At 39.9% G+C, this 17,276-nt stretch overlaps 1 protein-coding gene across 1 annotated transcript in view; it reads left to right on the top strand.

Annotated features, from left to right (window-relative positions):
• Nucleotides 1–1,705: 1,705 nt before the first annotated feature.
• ERG (ETS transcription factor ERG) overlaps nucleotides 1,706–17,276 on the top strand; it is a 296,084-nt gene continuing 280,513 nt past the window's right edge. The window contains exon 1 of the mRNA XM_073584678.1: nucleotides 1,706–1,912. The gene's annotated coding sequence lies outside the window, so the exon portion shown is untranslated. The remainder of the gene's footprint in view (nucleotides 1,913–17,276) is intronic.

The raw sequence follows: 17,276 nt of genomic DNA, 5'->3' as shown, positions 1-17,276 counted from the left end.
TTGAAAATATTAAAACAATACAAAGAAAACAAAAGTTCAAATGAATGCAGTGTATCCAAAAGTGGGGCCACAAGTATACATAAATAATGTGAAAAAAATGTCCAAGATGCACAAGAACAAACATATTAACCTGAATCGTTAGTTTTTCCAAAGAGCATGGTATGTACAAAGGAGAAAGACAACAAAGACAAAGAAAGACAAAAAAAAGCAAGCACAATACTTAACAGGGTTCTGTATAATGTGGTTACCCAGCCCCAACGCGCGTTTCATTCAAGCTGTGTCATGGGGCGTCACTTGCGAGAGCCAGAATTCTTGCTGGTTGGTCGGTGATCAAATACTTATTTCATGCAATAAAATGCAATTTAATTATATAAAAATCCTACAATGTTATTTTCTGGATATTATTTTTAGATTCTGTCTCTCACGGGCGAAGTGTACCCATGATAAAAATCACAGACCTCTCCATTTTTTGTAAGTGGGAAAACGTGCAAAATCGGCAGTGTATCAAATACTTATTTCCCCACTGTATGTAACTGACATGAGAAATGTAGTACGGTAGTTTATGATAGCCATTTAGATAAATGTCTGGTCATGTAACACAGCGATCGGTGAAGTGCTCTAAAGAAGGAGCCACTTTCACAGAGTGGGTGTACATTGTGGGTTACGTCAGCAATGGGGGAGGGAGGGTGTTGGCCATGAAGTACTGTAGATTTGCTCTTACAAAAGTAGTGTTTATAGATTCTTATTCATTTTATTTTTTTTTGTCTCTATGACCTAAGATGCGGTGGTAGATGGTAGAACATTTTCAGCCAGAACCTAAAATCACAATTTTGGATACTGATTACATCACTGAGACTGGTAAAAGTAATATAAAATAACAGTATAAACCACAACACTGGCCACAGAACTGTCAGAGACCGCATTGGTATTCGAGTGAGTGTAATAAAATGGAATTACCGGAATACATATAATAATATCATTTTATTATTATTACTATTATTATTATATAGAGGGTCCTGACTGTAGCAAAAGTTACATGGGGCCCCCTTCTGGAGCTGGCTTGCGCTGCCGCACACTGCAATTGGAAGCTTTGTTAGTCTGAAAGTAACATTAGCCTTTATTGTTTATTATTTTTTATTATTATTATTATTATTATTATTACTGTTATTGCTATTCTTGTTCTTATTATTATTATTACTGTTATTGTTATTATTAATATTATTATTATTACTACTGTTTTTTCTGTTATTATTATTATTATTATTATATTTTAGCCATTTTTTATTATTTTGAGTTCTTCTATTGCATGGTTAAACTATAATACTATATAAGCTTAAAGTAAATTTTTATACATTTTAATTTCACACTTGTGTTTTCTTCTTTCTACCATTTTATGTTTTTTTTCTTCTTTTTTTCTTTTAGTTGTTTCTGTGCTTTCTCGTTGGCTTTTAGCTCTGCGGCTTTAAACAGAGGAATGTATACAGTCCACATTCGGTCCCTTTTGAGCTTTCGTGCTGGGGTTTGTTTTCCAGGCTCGAGTGTGGTGGTCTGTGGGGTATATGATGCTGCAGTTGTGGAAGTTTCAGTCTGGGAGGACTCTGGTCGGTTTTCACTCATCTATGATTGGAGAAGAGGATAGACTCATACTCTGGGCTGAGACCACTGCCAGCGACTGAGTCAGTTCACATCTTTCTCCATCCAGAAGCACAGGACTCTGCAATATATCCACATTTACCACCGGTTCATAGAGGAACATCCATTCCACCCATAGACATTTCTACCGGTCGCTGCTCCTGCAAACTCCAACCGAGCATCCGAAAAAGTCTTTCCTGTATCCAGCCTCCTCCATCTGTTGCTGCTTTGTGAAAGTCCCCATTCACGGATCTATGACTTCTCCCACTCCGCAGACTCGGTGAGTTCCCAGGTTTTTATTTTCCGGAAAACTTTGACTTTAAAGCTTACAGATGTAGCAGAGCCGAATCTGTCATCTGGCAGAATTCATGGTGATATCACAACCATACGTAATCTGTAACTTTTCCATATCTCTAGAAGTATCATGATGCACGAAGAATGACAAAGTCAACTCTGCTACATCAATATTCATCGCCAACTGCACCAAAATTTTTATTTTTTTATTTTTGCATTATGACGAGGGGTAGCAGAGCTGAGTGTGTTACTTATTCTTTATAACGTTAAGGAATTTTCCTCTGTTACGTATGGCAAACTCAGCTTTGCTGTGTCTGGAGTTGACAGATCTTTGGAGTCTAATAACCCGGTTTTCATGAACGTCAATGACTTTTTTAGTAATGGATGATGTGTCGGAGAAGTCCAGGTCTTCGTCTTAGGACGGTGAGATTGGAGGCGCATTATTTTGACAGATGACATAGGCTGTTGCTAGGTTTAATAAGTGGAGGGAGGAGGTTTCCTGCAATGTTTGGTAAATGAGTCTTCTCGCTCTTGTCGTGGCTGATTGGGATGAATGGTGATGCGTAAACCAGAGGGTGAGTGTTAGTAAGTGACCCATCGCAGCCCTCTAGACTGAACTCCATCCGAGCCGGAGACTTAATATCTCTCATATTACATCATATAGTCGGAACATTCTCTGCATTTTTTAATTAATTAATAAATCTTCCGTCTTAACACCTTGACGCATATGGATATAACTCTACTTCCATGCCAGGGACTGCATGCATGGAGCAGAATCAGTAGCTGAGTCCGAATCATACCTGACTCCCTCTATAAGCAGCGATCGTAGCTTTTTAACCGCTTAGCTGCCACTATGACTGACAGTGGGTATGGTTACCAGCACTCAATAGCCTGTAGCAGATAGAAGCCTGCTGAAGGCCTCATCACTGCCAACTGACAATATAATTTTGACTATATATTGCAAAACTTAAAGTGTTATTATTCCCCATCTTCATAGATCGATACTCCTTGTAAATACAAGCAAATTTGCAATTTACTGCTTGTTAAAATTTTCAGTCGTCGCTGAGATATCGACACTTTTTCTTTCGTTGCATTGGAAGCCGACCACCTCTGCTACACAGCAGAACATGCACAGTGCCTACAGTACAAAAGTCACTTGTAGGCACTGTTTTAAAGCTGGCCAGGATGGCTGGTACGGGCTATTACATACTAATATTGGCCAGGTTCAGTACAGTGCTTACAAGCTAGACAGTTGTGGTGGTCGGTCTCCTAGGCAACGAGCTGTAAACAAAGGAAAAATGTTAACATCTACAAGTGTTAATAAGCAGAAAATGGCAAAGGTGTTTGTTTTTACAGGCAGCACCCATCCGTGACGACGGGAATGACCCTTTAAGTGTTGCAGTATATAGTACAAGTGATCAAACCAGGTACAAATACCATAGGGGAGTGAAAAATAAAGTGAAAATTTATCAGTAAGTGTTTAAATAAATAAATAAATAAATAATTAAAAACTATATACTATATATATATATGATCTAGTTGAATAAAAAAGGGAAAAGAACAACAAAAAAAAAAAATCAAAATTTCAGAATTGCCTTTTTTTCCAATAAGTCACCGCATCTCCCCTCAGCAAAATACAATAAAAAGTGACCCAAGCTCGTCATATAAAAATAACAAGTCCTTATACAGCTTTATTGATGGAAAAATAAAACAAAAAAGGCGATAAAAACAAGACCTATACGGCAATTGTCACATCACTATCTGTTGCCATGCTGCAGCTCTTTTTTTGCCCTTAGCAACCAATCACAGGGCAGCTTTCATGTCATCACTCTGTTTTAAGAAATGAAAGCCGTGCTCGGATTGGTTTCCATGGGCAGCTAATCCTCTAGATGGATTTGCAAGTGCGTTTGGTGGCATTTTCAGTAGCGTAGCATGATTCGGCGGTGGATTTTTTTACTGGAATTTTGTGGTGTTTTTCTATTGGAAAAAAAAATATTTTTAAAGGATTGTTTTCACATTACAAATCATGTGATTCAAAATGGAATCTCTCAAGTCCACAATTTGTGCTGTGAAAAACCATAGAAAAACACACGAGGCAAATAAGACACAAGAAAACCCCAAAACATAAAGTCATAAAGATGCAATAAAAAGCACATGTTACGTGGAAAAAAAAGCGTAGATTTAAAATGTGTTTTTCACGTTTTGTTTTCTTTTTTAAATTACCGTAAGTCTAATTTCTGACTAGGAAGATTTTTAGACTTGGTACTAAAATTGTGAAAGTTTCCTAGAGCTGTTACTTTAACCAAGATATAACTACATGTAAATTACGGCAAAAATCTATTTGCAAAATTCTAAACTTCTTAAGACCCTTTTTCTATATGGACCTAGAGTTGTCGCTAATGATCATGACTCCCTCTGCAGAAACAAGACTATGGCAAATTTGGCATATTTGACCAAAAATTTGCCATAAAGGCTGCCACAGAATTCGTCAAATTTGACCCAAATTTGCAATAAAGGCCGCTACAAAATTTGTCAAATTTGACCAAAACTTGCAATAAGGGCAGCCATAGAGTTGTGAACAGAGCGTAATTTCTTAAAAAGTACAGATGGTGTAGTGGTTAGTGGTGATCTGCTTGGCGTTGTAGTTGGTCAGGGTAGATTTGTGTTCTGTGTGGAGATTTGTTGAGCATGATGGACCTTTTCTGCGATAAAGCATTATTTTGTCATAATTGAAGAATGGGGCCAAGGCTGACAAACCCCATACAACTGCTGGTGGCCAAGGTCCTGTGGGGGCCCACTCTGTCCAGGTTTTAATTGACGACATCCGCCGTACATGTACGCACTGCTCCGATCACAGCAGTTTAATCGATAAGATGCTACAGGTGCTTCTCACAAAATTAGAATATCATGAAAAGGTTAATTTATTTCAGTTCTCCTATATTCTATAGAGTCATTACACACAGAGTGATCTATTTCACGTGTTTATTTCTGTTAATGTCGATGATTATGGCTTACAGCCAATGAAAACCCAAAAGTCATTATCTCAGTAAATTAGAATACTTCATAACACCAGCTGGAAAATGATTTTAAAATCCGAAATGTTGTCCTACTGAGATGTATGGTCAGTAAATGCACTCAGTACTTGGTCAGGCTCCTTCTGCATCAATTACTGCATCAGTGCGGCGTGGCATGGAGGCGATCAGCCTGTGGCACTGCTGAGGGGTTATGGAAGCCCAGGTTGCTTTGATAGCAGCCTTCAGCTCGTTTGCATGGTTGGGTCTGGTGTCTCATCTTCCTCTTGACAATACTCCATAGATTTTCTATGGGGTTAAGATCAGGCGAGTTTGCTGCCAATCAAGCACAGTGATACTGTTGTTTGTAAACCAGGTATTGATATTTTCAGCAGTGTGGACAGGGGCCAAGTCCTACTGGAGAATGACATTTCCACCTCCGAAAAGCTTGTTGGCAGAGGGAAGCATGCAGTGGTAGACGGCTGCGCTGACTTTGGTCTTGATAAAGCACAGTGAACCTACACCAGCAGATGACATGGCTCCCCAAACCATCACTGATTGTGGAAACTTCACACTAGACCTCCAGCAGCTTGGATTGTGGTCTCTCCACTCTTCCTCCAGACTCTGGGACCTTGATTTCCAAGTTCTTGTGTGAAGTCTCCACAATCAGTGATGGTTTGTGGAGCCATGTCATCTGCTGGTGTAGGTTCACTGTGTTTTATCAAGACCAAAGTCAGCGCAGCTGTCTACCACTGCATGCTTCCCTCTGCCAACAAGCTTTTTGGAGATGGAAATGTCATTCTCCAGCAGGACTTGGCCCCTGTCCACATTGCCAAAAGTACCAATACCTGGTGTACACACAACAGTATCACTGTGCTTGATTGGCTAGCAAACTCATCTGAACTTATCATCAACATTAACAGAAGTAAACACGTGAAATTGATCACTCTGTGTGTAATGACTCTATATAATATATCAGCTTCACTTTTGTATTGAAGAACTGAAAGAAATTAACTTTTTGATAATATTCTAATTTTGTGAGAAGCACCTGTAAATTGTGACAGCGGCATTTAATAGGTTGGAAATTGGGGGAGGTGTCCCTTACAGAGCCCACCGGTGCAAGGGCCACCGATGTCATTGTCACAGGCCTCTGTGTCTGCCATGTTTGTGTACTTTGTAATACACTTCAGTATAACATTATTGTACAGTATTGCGCAAGTGATCAAGTGATCGCAGACTCAAGTGATCACAGGCTCAAATCCCCTAGGAGGACCATAAAACTATGTAAAAAAAAAGAAAAAGAAAAATAGTAAAAATAATAATAAAAAAATAATAAAATAAAGCAATGTAAAAGTTCATGTCAGCCCCTCTTTTCACAAAATAAAAATCAAAATATAATATATATATACATATATACCGTAATATAACATATTTGATACCAGTGGGTCCGTAACAGTTCGAAATAATAAAATTTCAGAATATATATCCAATATGGTGAACAAAACGCTAAAACGAAAACAGAAAAGAAAAATGCCAAAATTGTTTTTTTTGGCTACTTGCCTCCCAATAAATGGAATAATTAGAGATCAGAAAGTCATATGGACACCAAAATAAAAGCTACAAAACAAGCCGTAATACAACTCTATCAACAGAAAAAAATAAAAATAGTTAAACTTATAGATTTTGGTAGGTGAGGAGGAAAAATCAAAACCAAAGACTGTGTTGCTCAAGATCCTCCATAACCCTGGAGCCGGCCCTGCATGCGGCGCATCATAGGGCTGTATTTGACAATTAATAGAATGGTAGACCGATGGGGATAAGTCCCCAGATCAAGAAATTGGGTAAAGATTTGCTCAAACAACAATAATTAGGTATTATTTATGGATTATTCCTCTAGTAATATATTTCTACAGGCAGAGTTGCTGATGTGGATTTGTCGCCAAATTCAGATTAACCATATCCAATGTGTAGAAGTGCCAGATAAGGCTAGAGTTAAATCCTAGCTCTGCAGGGTTCGATTAGTGCACCAGGCTAAGGGTACCGTTACACTTAGCGATGCACTAGCGATCCCGACAACGATATGGATCGCTGGTGCATTGCTAAGTGGTCTCTAGTGAGCTGCCACACAGGCAGATCTCACCAGGGACATAGCAGTGGTCGGGGGTCGCTACTTACCTGTCAGACGCGGCGATCCTGACGTCCTCCCGCCCGCGTCCACGCGTCGCTCGTCGGCGCCACAGGAAGCCCAGCAGGAGGCGCCCGACAAGAAATGGTCCAGGATGTTCTCACGCGATCAGCGATAATCAGCGGGGGAGCCGGTCGGAGGTAAGTATCACACATAGCGATATCGCTAGCAATATCGCTGCTGCGTCACAAAATCAGTGATACAGCGATATTGCTAGCGATATCGCTATGTGTAATGGGTCCTTAACTCTGCATATAAACAGGCTAGGTATTCATCTAAGGCAGTCAGCTGGGGAAGCTGACCAGATTGGATGTGTATTGGAGTCGAAGAGAGAGACAAGCCAGAATCCCTCTCTGAGAAGAGTGTGCACAGGCCCTGTGCAGAGAACTGCAAGCATCAGTGGTTGCCATGGACAATAGCTGCTTTGTTTGACCGAGCTGGGAATAGCTCAGCCGCATATGAGTAGCCTTAGTCTGTCTGTTTAGATAGTGCCTGGACAAGACTGGGGATTTATGTTTATGAGTTTGTCTTAGTGTTGTGCAACCTATGAAAAGCAATAAAAACTCATAAAAATGTGTGTGTGTGTATATACAGTGTATATATATATATACACACAATGATATACACAAAATTAAGCAACTTAGTAATATATCTTATCAGAGATATCTACTTATCATGATCCCGTCAGCGCCGGCGGACTGCCGCAGCTGAGTAGGGTCACTCACCCAGACTTAGGGGATGGCCCGGGGTCCGAAACTGCAGGGAAAGTTCGGAGAACAGGACCTGCGACACTAAAGGTAGTAAAGAGTACAAGGACCTACAATCATGTGACCACAGGGGGCGTGGCTTAGCATCCTGCTGCATTAGATGACTGTAGGATTCTATTACAGGAATCCTGGAGTAAAGATTAGGGGAACTCAGGTCAGTCAAGTGGGGGGTCATACACAGAGAGGGCAGCGTGGTACCAGAGGAGCAAGCAGAGAATAGTCAGAACGTAAGCAATGAGTCATACACAGAGATAGCAATGCAGTACAAACGGAACAGGCAGAACTCGTAACAGGGACAAAACTGGGTCAAAATCAAACAAGCATAAAGTATCACAGTCACAAAGCACACCAGGGTCACAAACACTCGGCCAAGGATCTGAGTATAAGCAACGAGGAATGAGTCCACAATGAGGCTAGAAAAAGCCTCCCAGAATCTCAGAGTGAGACCGTCCAGATTAACCTCTGAACTACCTAATCCCATGAACTAAGCAGATCATGACACTACTATTTCAGAAGACAGAGTTCCCCATTGAGATAGGAGAAGACAGTTGGTGCTCTGAAAATTCTATGTAGGGGAGGGAGGAGCTAGAGGCAGACACAGACATTCTGCTACAAGTTCTCCTAAAGTGTCAGGTATAGTTCTCCAAAGAACTTTATGAGTAACAACTGTCAAGTCATATCTCAGTAATCGGAAAATCGGAAAGTCTATATTCATTGAAAACAGACTTTACCCGTGAAATGAGAATTTTGAGCATAAATGAAAGAGGAGAAAGAAGCAAATTTCTTGAATAATTTCTGTTACAAAGTTAATTATTTTCACTTGCACTACTGATATATATACATATACACAGCAGGGAACATAAGTATTTGATACACTGCCATTCTTGCAAGTTACAAAGAATGGAGAGGTCTGTAATTTTTATTGTGGGTACACTTAACCTGTGAGAGACAGAATCTAAAAATATAAAACAGAAAATCACATTGCATGATTTTTGCATAATTAAATTGCATTTTATTGAATGAAATAAGTGTTTGATCACCGACCAACCATCAGGAATTCTGGTTCTCACACACCTGTTAGTTTTCCTGTTAGAAGCCTCCTACTCTGCCCTCATTACCTGTATTAATTACACCTGTTTGAACTTGTTACCCATATAATAGACACCTGTCCACAAAACTCAATCACACTCCACCCTCTCCACCATGGCCAAGACCAAAGAGCTGTCTAAGGACACCAGGAGCAAAACTGTACAGCTGCACAAGGCTGAAGTGGGCTACAGGACAATAGGCAAGCAGCCTGGTGAGAAGACAACCATGGCTCAGTTATTAGAAAATGGAATAAACACAAGATGACTGTCAATCTACCTCCGTCTGGGGCTCCTTGCAAGATCTCGCCTCGTGGGGTAAGGATGATTCTGAGAAAGGTCAGGAATCAGCCCAGAACTACACGGGAGGACCTGGTCAATGACCCGAAGAAAGCTGGGACCACAGTCTCAAACATTACCTTTAGTAACCCACTACGCCATCATGGATTAAAATCCTGCAGGGCACACAAGTTCCCCTGCTCACACCAGCACATGTCCAGGCCCGTTTGAAGTTCGCCAATGACCATCTGGATGATCCAGAGGAGGCATGGGAAAAGGTCATGTGGCCAGAAGAGACCAAAATAGAACTTTTTTGAGACAGAAGTCAGATGAATACAACCCTAAAAACACCGTCTCAACCGTGAAGCATGGTGGGGGAAACATTATACTTTGGCGATGCTTTTCTGAAAAGAGGACAGGACAACTATTGAAAGGAGGATGGATGGGGTCATGTATCATGAGATTTTGGCCAACAACCTCCTTATCTCAGTAAGACAATTGAAGATGGGTCTTCAATTTCTTTTGTATCAAATACTTAATTCACGTATTAAAATGCAAACTTATTATTTAATATCATACAATGTGATTTTCTGTTTTTTCTTTCTGGATTGTATCTCTCACAGTTAAAGTGTACCTACAATAAAAATTACAGACCTCTCTATTCTTTGTAGGTGGGAAAACTTGCAAAATCAGCATTGTATCATATACTTATTTTCCCCACTGTGTATATATATATATATATATATATATATATATATATATATATATATATATATATCACAAGTCGGGAAGTGTGGATTTTGCAAGTTTCCCCACCTACAAAGTAATAATAATCTTTATTTTTATATAGCGCTAACATATTCCGCAGCGCTTTACAGTTTGCCCACATTATCATCACTGTCCCCCATGGGGCTCACAATCTAAATATGGAGAGGTGTCTAATTTTTATTGTAGGCACACTTCTATTATAGATATATATTATAGATATAAACAATAGTTACTCTATAAGTGTCTGTTGTGCACTGGAGACTTCACACCTTAAAGGGTAACCCAAGTCTCACAAGGAGCCCATGAAAGCAGATACGGCATGTAGAGGTCTCTGCCAGAGATAGAACACAGGAAGGTCATATCCAGAGCGGGTTTATTAAGAAAACATGCGGAGAAGTCGCTGGGGAGAAAAGTTCAGCTTTCTCTTATGGCTGAACCTCGGTGCCGTCTCTTTAACAAGAAGCTCACTGTAGGGAACGGAGAACTTAACCTTTTACAGATGCAGAAATGTACAGGTCCAAGGTTACCACTTTGGACACGATCACCGCCATACGTATAGATATTGCGCAGTACATACAGAGCGACAATTCTAGTGATTATAGATATAACCTAATTTACCAGATTTTAAGTAAAAAAAGTTATAAATAAAAAGCTAAAAAATAATGTATTTTTCTGTAATATTAGTAACAGCTGATATGACAATATTTACATCTACCATTTTCCAATCCATAAAGAGAACCTGTCAGGTGTTTGCAGTTTTTTGGCCACTCCTGAATGTGGCCCCTTCTGTGCTTTCTAATGGGGACACATGCTAATTATCTTCTTGCAGAGATGGAGGCGGAGATGGTAGAAAAGTCAAATTGCCTGTGCCCTTATCCTGCCAATTTGGTTTGATTGACATCCCTCCGCACTGAGCAGTACATCATTCCAAGCCCTGGGATGGGATATGCCAGTTAGACTTCTCTTCCATCTTCACCTCATTGATTGCAAAAGGTAATCATCCATCCTTCCATCCATCCATCCATCCATCCTTCCATCCATCCATCCATCATCCATCCATCCATCCATCCATCCATCCTTCCATTTATCCTTCCATCCATCCATCCATCTATCCATCCATCTATCCTTCCATCCATCCATCTATCCATACATCTATCCTTCCTTCCTTCCATCCATCCATCCATCTATCAATTTTTTTTATTTAAGCACCCGAAAATCCAACAGTATTAAAGAGCATCTGTCAGTAGAATGAACCCTCCTAAGCCATCTGTATGGGCATGTAGGTCAAAGAAAGTTCTACTTTGGGCTCAATTGACCAGAGCACCTTCTTCCACATGCCATGCAGGGGACACAGATAGCATGAGGAAGAAAGTGTTTTGGTCAGATGAGAACAAAGTAAAAAATTTGGGTCTAAATGCAAATGGCAGAAAACTAACACTGCAACACCATCCCCACCGTCACACATGGTGGTGGTGACATCATGCTGTGAAGAGACTTTTCTTCAGCAGGGACAGAGAAGCTGGTTAGAGTTGAAGATATGGAACTAAATGAATGGCAATCCTGGAGGAAAACCTGTCCAAGGCTGGAAAAGACTTGAGAATGGACTGTAGGTTCACCTTCCAGCAAGACCAGTAGCGTAGCTACTAGGGGGGCAGAGGGTGCAGTCGCCACGGGCCCTGCGCTATGAAGGGCCCACTCAGAGCTACGCTACTGTTAACTGCACTTTTTTTTACTTGTTTAGTTACAGCAGGGTATATATTCATTTTGTTTGTAGTAGGTTTTGTCTGTTTATTTGCCAATGTGAACATGCGTTTATGTGCTGCATGTATACCAATTTAAACCCAAGCTAAATTTTTTTTGTGTTAACTGTATGGGCGCACGCAGCTAAACTCTGCGGCAGAGCAGGGAGACTCGATCTCCCTGCACAGCAACTTGGCTGCTAAGGGGTCCATGAGCCATAGGGGCCCCCCCTCGCACATCATCACAATTCAACTTTATTGGCTGGATGGTGACACAGTTGAAAGCAATGATGAGATCTAGCTCCCTCTTCCAATATTCCCCCTCTGTATCTGACGTCCCTGACACAGACACTGACAGCAGGCACGATGACGTCATTACTTGATGTCCTCTGTCGTGAGTTCTGAGGGTGCTCGGAGCAGTAAGGGAGCGATGTGGAGAGGTGACTATTGTATTTTATTTTTTTTATTAGGAGTGAATTATACTGTTTGGAGGCCTATGGATGTGCATTATACTATATAGAGTCTGCCTATGGGGTGCATTATACTATATGGAGGCCTATGGATGTGCATTATACTATATAGAGTCTGCCTATGGGGAGTGCATTAAACTATATAAAGTCTGCCTATGGGGAGTGCATTATACTATATAGAGTCTGCCTATGGGGAGTGCATTAAACTATATAAAGTCTGCCTATGTAGAGTGCATTATACTATATAGTGTCTGCCTATGGGGAGTGCATTAAACTATATAAAGTCTGCCTATGGGGAGTGCATTATACTATATAGAGTCTTCCTATGGGGTGTGCATTATACTATATAAAGTCTGCCTATGGGGAGTGCATTAAACTATATAAAGTCTGCCTATGGGGAGTGTATTATACTATATAGAGTCTGCTTATGGAGAGTGCGTTATACTATATAGATTCGGTCTATAGGGAGTGCATTAAACTGTATAAAGTCTGCCTATAGGGAGTGTACTATACTGTATAAAGTCTGCCTATAGGGAGTGTATTATACTATATAGAGTCTGCCTATGGAGAGTGCATTAAACTATATATAGTCTGCCTATGTAGAGTGCATTATACTACATAGAGTCTGCCTATGGGGAGTGCATTATACTATATAAAGTCTGCCTATGGAGAGTGCATTAAACTATATATAGTCTGCCTATGTAGAGTGCATTATACTACATAGAGTCTGCCTATGGGGAGTGCATTATACTATATAAAGTCTGCCTATGGGGAGTGCATTAAACTAAATAAAGTCTGCCTATGGGGAGTGTATTATACTATATAGAGTCTGCCTATGGAGAGTGCATTATACTATATAGATTCTGTCTATAGGGAGTGCATTATAGTATATAGAGTCTGCCTATGGGGAGTCCATAATACTATATAGAGGCCTATGGGGGTGCATTATACTATATAGAGGCCTATGGAGAGGGAATTATACTATAATGAGGCCTATGGAGAGTACATTATACTATATATAGGACTATGGGGAGTGCATTATACTACAGAGGTCTATGGGGAGTGAATTATACTATTATAGGCATATGAGGCATGAATTGTACTAGATAGAGTGATTGGACACTTATTGTTATAGAGGAAGTCAGGTTATGAATACTTTTTTAAGTTACTGTAAATAAATAGATGATAGATAGGTAATAGATAAATATAAATATAATAGATGATACAATAAATGACATCACATTACACTATGTATTTAATGTACCATCACACAGAGACACGATAATATATTAATATATCTATTCCTCACTCCTGGCTCGGTTATTTAATGTGTGTGGATATAACGTCTCCCCTTCCCCCTCGTAGGTCCTGTAATACACTTTTTTCACACGGTGATTTTCTGTTTACTTCCACCTTGTTGTACACTGGGGCCTTTTGTTGCCTTCCTCACTCTTGAGAACCTAGATAAAGACATCATATATTTTTCCCGAACTAAATCTGATCTCCATTTTTTTTCCTTAAAGGAACCTTTTCTTTACGTTCCTTAGAGTCTACAACACCAATGCCGAAGGTACTTGACCAGGACCTGTCAGAAAGGAAAACCCCTTGCTTTACCCCTTACTGTTTCTTTACATCTCACATTTACCAAACGCCTTATTGTAAACCACACGATTGTATCACTTAATGCCTGCGGCACATTGACTATCACTGATGTACCGCCGACTATGCAGCAGTATGAAGAAGTTTATGTATAGACAAAAGGAGTAAATTGATCATGGGGGGAATTTTTAAAATCACTTTCTCTTGTGGGCGCTTTGTTGTAATTTGGACCAAGGATTTCAAAATGTTTGATAAATTTGGCGCATGTTGACATGTATAAAACTTCTGCCTAGAACTGTTTCTACACTTCTTGTACCGCACCCCTACTGGAGGAAAATTGTAAACTTTTGTGCAACTTTTTAAAAAGTTTATGTCTGGCTTAATCCTTAGTTGTATTGTTAACCACACCTGCTTTCCCACCCAAAAGTGTCAAAAATCTCCTAAAATAGCAAAAAGATGCACATTTTTCTGCAAAAGGGTGTGAAATAGTGATGGGGCGAATCGAGTACCTGAGCAATCCGACCTGCTCGATCCGAGTACCGAGCACCAGCAGTTTACTGCTCGCTCATCACTAGTGTGAAACTAAAATTGTGATTTTTTTTATGCCAGAAAACTGGTGCAAAACCCTTTATAAATTGCCCCCAATGCGTTAACGGATAAATATCTGTCTGCCAGCAGTCACCACTAGGGGGAGCTCCGAAGATTACCACAGACTGATCTAATATTAAGCCCAGTGCATACACTCTATCAACTATCCTTTCCTTGCACCTGTAGGCCATAATACCCATACTTTAATATTGCCATGCTATGGCTCTCTCTTAGAGAACACAGAAGCACTCGACTGAAAGAGCGATCCTGTGCTACATAGCTGCCGACCAAACTACCGGTCAACCCTTGTTCGAAAAGTTGACTGCACACATGCAACCCTAGCCATTTCTTCCTATTGGAGTTGTATAAATAACTGGTAGGTCTGCTCCGCAAATTTTAGAACTCTCACAGAAGGGAAAGAAGAGAGTCGCTCATGCGCGACCGTGTCTCCCAACCCTGTCCTGTGAGATGGGGCGCTGTTCTCGAAAATCTGAAATTTGGCAATCTCACCTATCACACATTAACCCCTTCCTAATGTGTCATTCACTTGTACTACATGTAGGGAGTGGGCTACAGAGCTAGGCCTGATCTATACACAGTGAATGCTGTGTTATACAGCCAACATCAGACTCTAGCAGCAGCAACCTGAGCTAGCTCTGATCGCTTCTGTTTGGCCACTTAATTTCCACTGTGCAATTGCTGGGTGCTGACTGTTTGCCATGACAGCTTTGACACCATTTTGGTATTCTTGTAAAGTCCAGCCACAGACTAGACTTCATAGGATACTGCGATTTTCACTGTAAATTGTGATACTATAGTTTCATGTCACCCGAAGAGACTAAAAAAATCAAGTAAAAATGAAAACAAAAAAATCCCAAAAATTAAAAAAGAGAAAAAATGTTATAAATTTGATTATCCCTTTTTCCCTTCAAAATATAGAAATTGAAAATAGAAAAAGTAAACATATTTAGTATCGCCGTATCCGATCCATGAAAATCTAAAATGAGTGAACCCATTCAGTAAACCTTATATGGATAAAAAAATAATGATTGAATCTGAGTTTTTCCGGTTGCAAAAATACAGCAAAAATAAAAAATTATAAGTCTCAGAGAATGGCAACACAAAACATTTTTACAAAATTTGGAATTTTATTTAACCACAAAAATATATTTTAAAAAATGACATGTCTGGTAACGCCGTAGTCGCACTGACCTGGAGAATCATGTTGTTAGGTCATTTTTACTGAACAACGAACACTGTAAAATCAGAACCTCCAAATATGGTGGAATTTCCATTTTTTTCACCATTCCATCTCACTTGTAATTTCTTTTACCAGCTTTCAGTATATTACATGGTGATGTCAATGGTTTCATTTAAAGCTTTAACTTGTTCCACAAAAGAAAACCATCCCTCCTACAGATATATTGGCTGAAAAATAAAAAAGATATTGTTCTTGAAGAAAGGGGAGAAAAAAGGAAAAGGACAAAAGTAAAAAATGGCCTTTTTTGGGAAGGGGTTAACGGGAGTCTCTGGGACTTTGCAATTAATGTCACAGTTGGAAATACCCTTTTAGGTTAGGCTGTAGTACAATCTCCCAATGACTTGTTGGGCACTGATATAAGTCACGTTGCTTCAGCAGGTCACAATACCCCTTTTTTTCGTGGATTTTTGGGAGTATCAAGGTTCAGACCCTGCCAGACACATTCCTATAGCTAGATCATCAAGTTGTGTCCATATCTTCTAAATATTCTTTTATACTTTTACATATGCCTATTATTATTATGTTCTTTTTATATTTATTATTTTGGAATGGTTTTTTTTTCTTTTACTGCCGGAAAAAAAAAAATTGATGCAATTTCAATGGAAAAGAAAGTTATTTTAAGTTACCGAGTTTCTTTGTGGTTACAAAAAGTCCATTGCAACCACACCGGATTACTTACTTCTATTTTCCAAAGAACATGGCAGGATCTGTGCTTATTATGGCTTGTTTTCATTCTCACAGTTTGCATCTTCCCCAGAAAAGAGATTTGAGGTTGCAGAGGTGAAAACACATTGAAAGCACATTGTGTGTAATGTGCGATACATCTGGTAACCTGCTCCTACAGCTGGTGCCAACATTATTTACTACCATAGAACTTTCTTTCTTCCCTTTTCTCGTCTATGGAAACACATTTAATGCTATATATATATACGTATGTGTGGCTTACATTACATCACAGAGGGGGGGAGGGTTATAGAAATAATCAAGGAAAACCTACAGATATGGCATAAAAAATCTGTATATATACAGTATATATGGTAAATCAGGAGATACATATAATGTAATTATACAGAAACCAGAAGAAAAGGAAGGAGCGACTGCCATCTACTCCGATCCTATCCTACACCACCAAATGGAGTAGTTGTCATATCAACAGGTGGTAATTTAAGAGAGGGGCAACATGGCTTTAGCCCCGCCACTATACAGTAGGGATCACCCCTGAACACCTCTCTTCTTTTTGGAGATGTTAACCCAGTGCCACTAGTTTTAAATCCAAGTCTTCTCTATCTGGAAGTTTAGTGTCCCGGAGAGTCATATGAAGCTTCCGGTGCTTTATGTGAGGTATCTCAGTGTAGGATATGCGGACAGGCTAGGCTGCCATATGACAGCTGCTCCATTCTCCTTTATTACAAGGAGCCGCATGGGATTACCAAAAGATAACGGAAGGAAGAGGTGCCCAAAGTGAGCCCTCTTCCATGGCATAGACCCTATGAGACAGTGTTCCCCAATGAGCCACCAACCAATCAGGTCTTCAGGATTTCCTTAGTATTACACATATAATGGAATTATCACCTGGGTAATACTAAGGAAATCCTGAA

Source organism: Dendrobates tinctorius, unplaced genomic scaffold (genome assembly GCF_039654945.1).
Source record: "Dendrobates tinctorius isolate UK_male_01 unplaced genomic scaffold, ASM3965494v1 ptg000084l, whole genome shotgun sequence".
NCBI classification, from domain to species: Eukaryota; Metazoa; Chordata; class Amphibia; order Anura; family Dendrobatidae; genus Dendrobates; species Dendrobates tinctorius.
This window is presented reverse-complemented; position numbering and strand designations above follow the sequence as displayed.